This window comes from Arachis stenosperma, chromosome 5 (genome assembly GCF_014773155.1).
Source record: "Arachis stenosperma cultivar V10309 chromosome 5, arast.V10309.gnm1.PFL2, whole genome shotgun sequence".
Lineage (NCBI taxonomy): Eukaryota > Viridiplantae > Streptophyta > Magnoliopsida > Fabales > Fabaceae > Arachis > Arachis stenosperma.
Window position 1 is genome coordinate 95,492,414 of NC_080381.1, and position 6,383 is coordinate 95,498,796.

At 39.2% G+C, this 6,383-nt stretch overlaps 1 non-coding gene across 1 annotated transcript; it reads left to right on the forward strand.

The window, feature by feature from the left end:
* The first annotated feature begins 1,561 nt into the window (after positions 1 to 1,561).
* On the forward strand, positions 1,562 to 1,669 carry LOC130984878 (small nucleolar RNA R71). Its single transcript, XR_009088783.1, has one exon. It is a non-coding gene; the product is annotated as a small nucleolar RNA R71 (small nucleolar RNA).
* The last annotated feature ends 4,714 nt before the right edge of the window (positions 1,670 to 6,383 follow it).

Genomic DNA, 6,383 nt, shown 5'->3' on the forward strand with positions numbered 1-6,383 from the left:
GGGCTCTGTTTGACTCTGATTTGAGAGAAGCTCTTCATGCTTCCTCTCCATGGTGACAGAGGGATATCCTTGAGCCTTAAACACAAAGGATTCTTCATTCACTTGAATGATCAGTTCACCTCCATCAACATCAATCACAGCCTTTGCTGTGGCTAGGAAGGGTCTGCCAAGGATGATAGATTCATCCATGCACTTCCCAATCTCTAGGACTATGAAATCAGCAGGGATGTAATGGTCTTTAATCTTTACCAAAACATCCTCTACAAGTCCATAAGCTTATTTTCTTGAATTGTCTGCCATCTCTAGTGAGATTTTTGCAGCTTGCACCTCAAAGATCCCTAGCTTCTCCATTACAGAGAAAGGCATGAGGTTTACACTTGACCCTAAGTCACACAGAGCCTTCTTGAAGGTCATGGTGCCTATGGTACAAGGTAGTGAAAACTTCCCAAGATCTTGTCTCTTTTGAGGTAATTTCTGCCTAGACAAGTCATCTAGTTCTTTGGTGAGCAAAGGGGGTTCATCCTTCCAAGTCTCATTTCCAAATAACTTGTCATTTAGATTCATGATTGCTCCAAGGTATTTAGCAACTTGCTCTTCAGTGACATACTCTTCCTCTTCAGAAGAAGAATACTCATCAGAGCTCATGAAAGGCAGAAGTAAGTCCAGTGGAATCTCTATGGTCTCATTTTGAGCCTCAGATTCCCATGGTTCCTCATTAGGGAACTCAGTGGAGGCTAGTGGACGTCCATGGAGGTCTTCCTCAGTGGCGTTCACTGCCTCTTCCTCCCCTCCACATTCGGCCATGTTGATGGCCTTGCACTCTCCTTTTGGATTTTCTTCTGTATTGCTTGGAAGAGTACTAGGAGGGAGTTCAGTAATTTTCTTGCTCAGCTGTCCCACTTGTGCCTCCAAATTCCTGATGGAGGACCTTGTTTTAGTCATGAAACTTTGAGTGGTTTTGATTAGATCAGAGACCATGGTTGCTAAGTCAGAGTGGTTCTGCTTAGAATTCTCTGTCTGTTGCTGAGAAGATGATGGAAAAGGCTTGCCATTGCTAAACCTGTTTCTCCCACCATTATTGTTGTTGAAACCTTGTTGAGGTCTCTGTTGATCCTTCCATGAGAAATTTGGATGATTTCTCCATGAAGAATTATAGGTGTTTCCATAGGGTTCTCCTAGGTAATTCACCTCTTCCATTGAAGGGTTCTCAGGATCATAGGCTTCTTCTTCAGATGAAGCATCCTTAGTACTGCTTGGTGCATTTTGCTCCAGACAGACTTTGAGAAATCAAATTGACTTGTTGAGTCAATATCTTGTTCTGAGCCAGAATGGCATTCAGAGTATCAATCTCAAGAACTCCTTTCTTCTGATTAGTCCCATTGTTCACAGGATTCCTTTCAGAAGTGTACATAAATTGGTTATTGGCAACCATTTCAATTAGTTCTTGAGCTTCTGTAGGCATCTTCTTCAGATGAAGAGATCCTCCAGCAGAGCTATCCAAAGACATCTTGGATAGTTCAGAGAGACCATCATAGAAAATACCTATGATACTCCATTCAGAAAGCATGTCAGAAGGACATTTTCTGATCAATTGTTTGTATCTTTCCCAAGCTTCATAGAGGGATTCTCCATCCTTCTGTCTGAAGGTTTGGACTTCCACTCTAAGCTTACTCAATTTTTGAGGTGGAAAGAACTTTGCCAAGAAGGCATTGACTAGCTTTTCCCATGAGTCCAGGCTCTCTTTAGGTTGTGAGTCCAACCATGTCCTAGCTCTGTCTCTTACAGCAAAAGGGAATAGCATAAGTCTGTAGACCTCAGGGTCAACCCCATTAGTCTTGACAGTGTCACAGATTTGCAAGAATTCAGCTAAGAACTGATGAGGATCTTCCAATGGAAGTCCATGGAACTTGCAATTCTGTTGCATTAGAGAAACTAATTGAGGCTTAAGCTCAAAGTTGTTTGCTCCAATGGCAGGGATAGAGATGCTTCTCCCATAGAAGTTGGGAGTAGGTGCAGTAAAGTCACCCAGCACCTTCCTTGCATTGTTTGCATTGTTGTTGTTTTCGGCTGCCATGTCTTCTTCTTTGAAGATTTCTGTTAGGTCCTCTACAGAGAGTTGTGCCTTAGCTTCTCTTAGCTTTCGCTTCAAGGTCCTTTCAGGTTCAGGGTCAGCTTCAACAAGAATGCCTTTGTCTTTGTTCCTGCTCATATGAAAGAGAAGAGAACAAGAAAATGTGGAATCCTCTATGTCACAGTATAGAGATTCCTTAAGGTGTCAGAGGAACAGAATAATAGAAGACAGAGGTAGAAAATTCGAACTTAACAAGAAAGATGGAGTTCGAATTGTGCATTGAGGAATAGTGTTAGTCCATAAATAGAAGGATGTGAGAGGAGGGAAGGTAATTTTCGAAAATTAAGTAAAGGATTTTGAAAATATTTTTGAAAAACACTACTTGATTTTCGAAAATGAAAGTGGAAAAGAAATCAAGTGATTTTTGAAAAAGATTTTGAATTTAGAAATCAAAAAGATTTTATTGAAAACTATTTTGAAAAAGATGTGGTTAAGAAGATATGATTAGTTTTAAAGAGATGTGATTGAGAAGATATGATTTGAAAAACATTTTAAAAAGATTTGATTTTGAAAATTAAAAACTTGGCTAACAAGAAAAGATATGATTCAAACATTAAACCTTTCTCAACAGAAAATGCAACATACTTGAAATGTTGAATCAAATCATTAATTGATAGCAAGTATTTTTAAAATTAGAAAGAAATTGATTTTGAAAAAGATTTGATTGAAAAAATATGATTTGAAAAAGATTTAATTTTGAAAAGATTTTGAAAACTTAAAAAAAATTGATTTGAAAACAAAATCCTCCCCCTTGTGCCATCCTGGCGTTAAACGCCCAGAATGGTGCACATTCTGGCGTTTAACGCCCAAAACTATACCCTTTTGGGCGTTAAACGCCCAACCAGGTACCCTGGCTGGCGTTTAAATGCCAGTCTGTCCTTCTTCACTGGGCGTTTTGAACGCCCAGCTTTTTCTGTGTAATTCCTCTGCTGTATGTTCTGAATCTTTAATTCTCTGTATTATTGACTTGAGAAGACACAAATTAGAAATATTTTTGGATTTTTAATAATCAAAATGCAACTAAAATTAACTAACAATGCATGCAAGACACCAAACTTAGCAGTTTGTATACTACTGATACTGACAAAATGAGAATGCATATGGAGAACAACAAAACACTCAAGTCAAGAGAATTCAAAGATCAGAGTAAAAAATAATCAAGAATTACTTGAAGATCCTTAAGACACATGAATGAATGCATGCAATTGACACCAAACTTAAGATGAGACACTAGACTCAAACAAGAAACATAAAATATTTTTGGTTTTTATGATTTTGTAAATTTTTTGTGCTTTTTTCGAAAATTAAGTGGAAAAGAAAATAAACATATCAAAATTCTTAATGAGAATTCCAGGAATCATGCAATGTTAGTCTAAAGCTTTAGTCTAAAGGAATTAGACATGGCTAGCCAAGCTTCAGCAAGACATTGCATTCAAGAGCTAAATTGATGAGAATCAATCAGCTTTGGTGATGATAAGAACATCACCTTGAAACACTAGAATTCATTCTTAAGAACTCTGAAAAAAAATACCTAATCTAAGCAACAAGATGAACCGGCAGTTGTCCATACACAAAACAATCCCCGGCAACGGCGCCAAAAACTTGGTGCACGAAATTGTGATCATCAATGGCGCCATCAACATGGTACGCTCATTGCAATCTCAACTCTTCATCACAACTCCGCACAACTAACCAGCAAGTGCACTGGGTCGTCCAAGTAATAAACCTTACGCGAGTAAGGGTCGATCCCACGGAGATTGTTGGTATGAAGCAAGCTATGGTCACCTTGTAAATCTTAGTTCGGCAGACTCAAATGGTTATGAATGATATATGAATAAAACATAAAGATAAAGATAGAGATACTTATGCAATTCATTGGTGGGAATTTCAGATAAGCGCATGAAGATGCTGTGTCCCTTCCGTCTCTCTGCTTTCCTACAGTCTTCATCCAATCCTTCTTACTCCTTTCCATGGCAAGCTTATGCAAGGGTTTCACCGTTGTCAGTGGCTACCTCCCATCCTCTCAGTGGAAATGTTCAACGCACCCTGTCACGGCACGGCTATCCATCTGTCGGTTCTCAATCAGGCCGGAATAGAATCCATTGATTCTTTTGCGTCTGTCACTAACGCCCCGCCCTCAGGAGTTTGAAGCACGTCACAGTCATTCAATCATTGAATCCTACTCAGAATACCACAGACAAGGTTAGACCTTCCGGATTCTCTTGAATGCCGCCATCAGTTCTTGCCTATACCACGAAGACTCTGATCTCACGGAATGGCTGGCTCGGTTGTCAGGCGATCAACCATGCATCGTGTACCAGGAATCCAAGAGATATTCACCCAATCGAAGGTAGAACGGAGGTGGTTGTCAGGCACACGTTCATAGGTGAGAATGATGATGAGTGTCACGGATCATCACATTCATCAAGTTGAAGAACAAGTGATATCTTAGAACAAGAACAAGCGGAATTGAATAGAAGAACAATAGTAATTGCATTAATACTCGAGGTACAGCAGAGCTCCACACCTTAATCTATGGTGTGTAGAAACTCCACCGTTGAAAATAGATAAGAACAAGGTCTAGGCATGGCCGTAAGGCCAGCCTCCCAATGATCTAAGATAGCATAAGAACGAAGATAGCTACCCAGATGTCTCAATACAATAGTAAAAGGTCCTACTTATAGAGAACTAGTAGCCTAAGGTTTACAGAGATGAGTAAATGACATAAAAATCCACTTCCGGGCCCACTTGGTGTGTGCTTGGGCTGAGCAATGAAGCATTTTCGTGTAGAGACTCTTCTTGGAGTTAAACGCCAGCTTTTGTGCCAGTTTGGGCGTTTAACTCCCATTTTGGTGCCAGTTCCGGCGTTTAACGCTGGAAATTCTGAAGGTGACTTTGAACGCCGGTTTGGGCCATCAAATCTTGGGCAAAGTATGGACTATCATCTATTGCTGGAAAGCCCAGGATGTCTACTTTCCAACGCCGTTGACAGCGCGCCAATTGGGCTTCTGTAGCTCCAGAAAATCCACTTCGAGTGCAGGGAGGTCAGAATCCAACAGCATCTGCAGTCCTTTTCAGTCTCTGAATCAGCTTTTTGCTCAGGTCCCTCAATTTCAGCCAGAAAATACCTGAAATCACATAAAAATACACAAACTCATAGTAAAGTCCAAAAAAGTGAATTTTAACTAAAAACTAATAAAAATATACTAAAAACTAAACCAAATATACTAAAAACATACTAAAAACAATGCCAAAAAGCGTACAAATTATCCGCTCATAAAGATTGGATCAAGGGAATGAAGAAAGAAAGCATGAAAAGTTGGAGAACTCATAAAGAAATGAAAGAACCGGAAAAGCTGTCAAGCCGACCTCTTCGCACTTAAATGACCATAACTTGAGCTACAGAAGTCCAAATGATGCGATTCTAGTTGGGTTGGAAAGCTAACGTCCGGAGCTTCGAAACGATATAAGATTTGCCATAGTTGCATCACACATAGGAGCGCGCACGCGCACAGTATGCGGACGCACCGATGGGGGCACATGATCCACTTAATGCAACTCGTGGCCAGCGATTTTAGAAGCCTTGTGGGCCCAATCCAACTCATTCCTGATGCTATTTAAGCCAAGGATTGAAGAGGAATCAACATACTTTTGATCATTAGTCATAGTTTAGTTTTAGAAGTAGTTTTTAGAGAGAGAAGCTCTCACTTCTCTCTAGAATTAGGATTAGGATTAGGTTTAGTTCTTAGATCTAGATTTTAATTCATCTTCTTCTACTTCTATCTTCTCAATTCCTTGTTGTTACATTCGTTCTTCTTCCATTCTTTTGTTATAATTTCCTTTATGTTGTTCTTATGTTTTGTTGTAGATCTACTATTGTTCCTTCCATTTTCTTTCAATTCAATAAGAGGTAATTCATGTAGATCTTATTTCCTTTAATTGTTGTTGTTAATTCTTTACATTTGATTGTTGCTAGATTTTATTCTTGTTGTTGATTTACTATGCTTTCCTTTTATGCATTCTAAGTGTTTGATGAAATGCTTGGTTGGATTTTAGAGTAGAATTTTATGTTCTTGGCTTGGAAAGATAACTTAGGAACTCTTGAGTAACTAATGTCCTAGTAATTGATGATTGGGATCCATTGACTCTAGTTCTCACTAATTGAATTAGTGGAGAGTTAGGACTTTTGGACTAGGATTGATATAGCTCATTTGACTTTCCTTTACTACTAGTTAGAGGATGACTTAGTGAG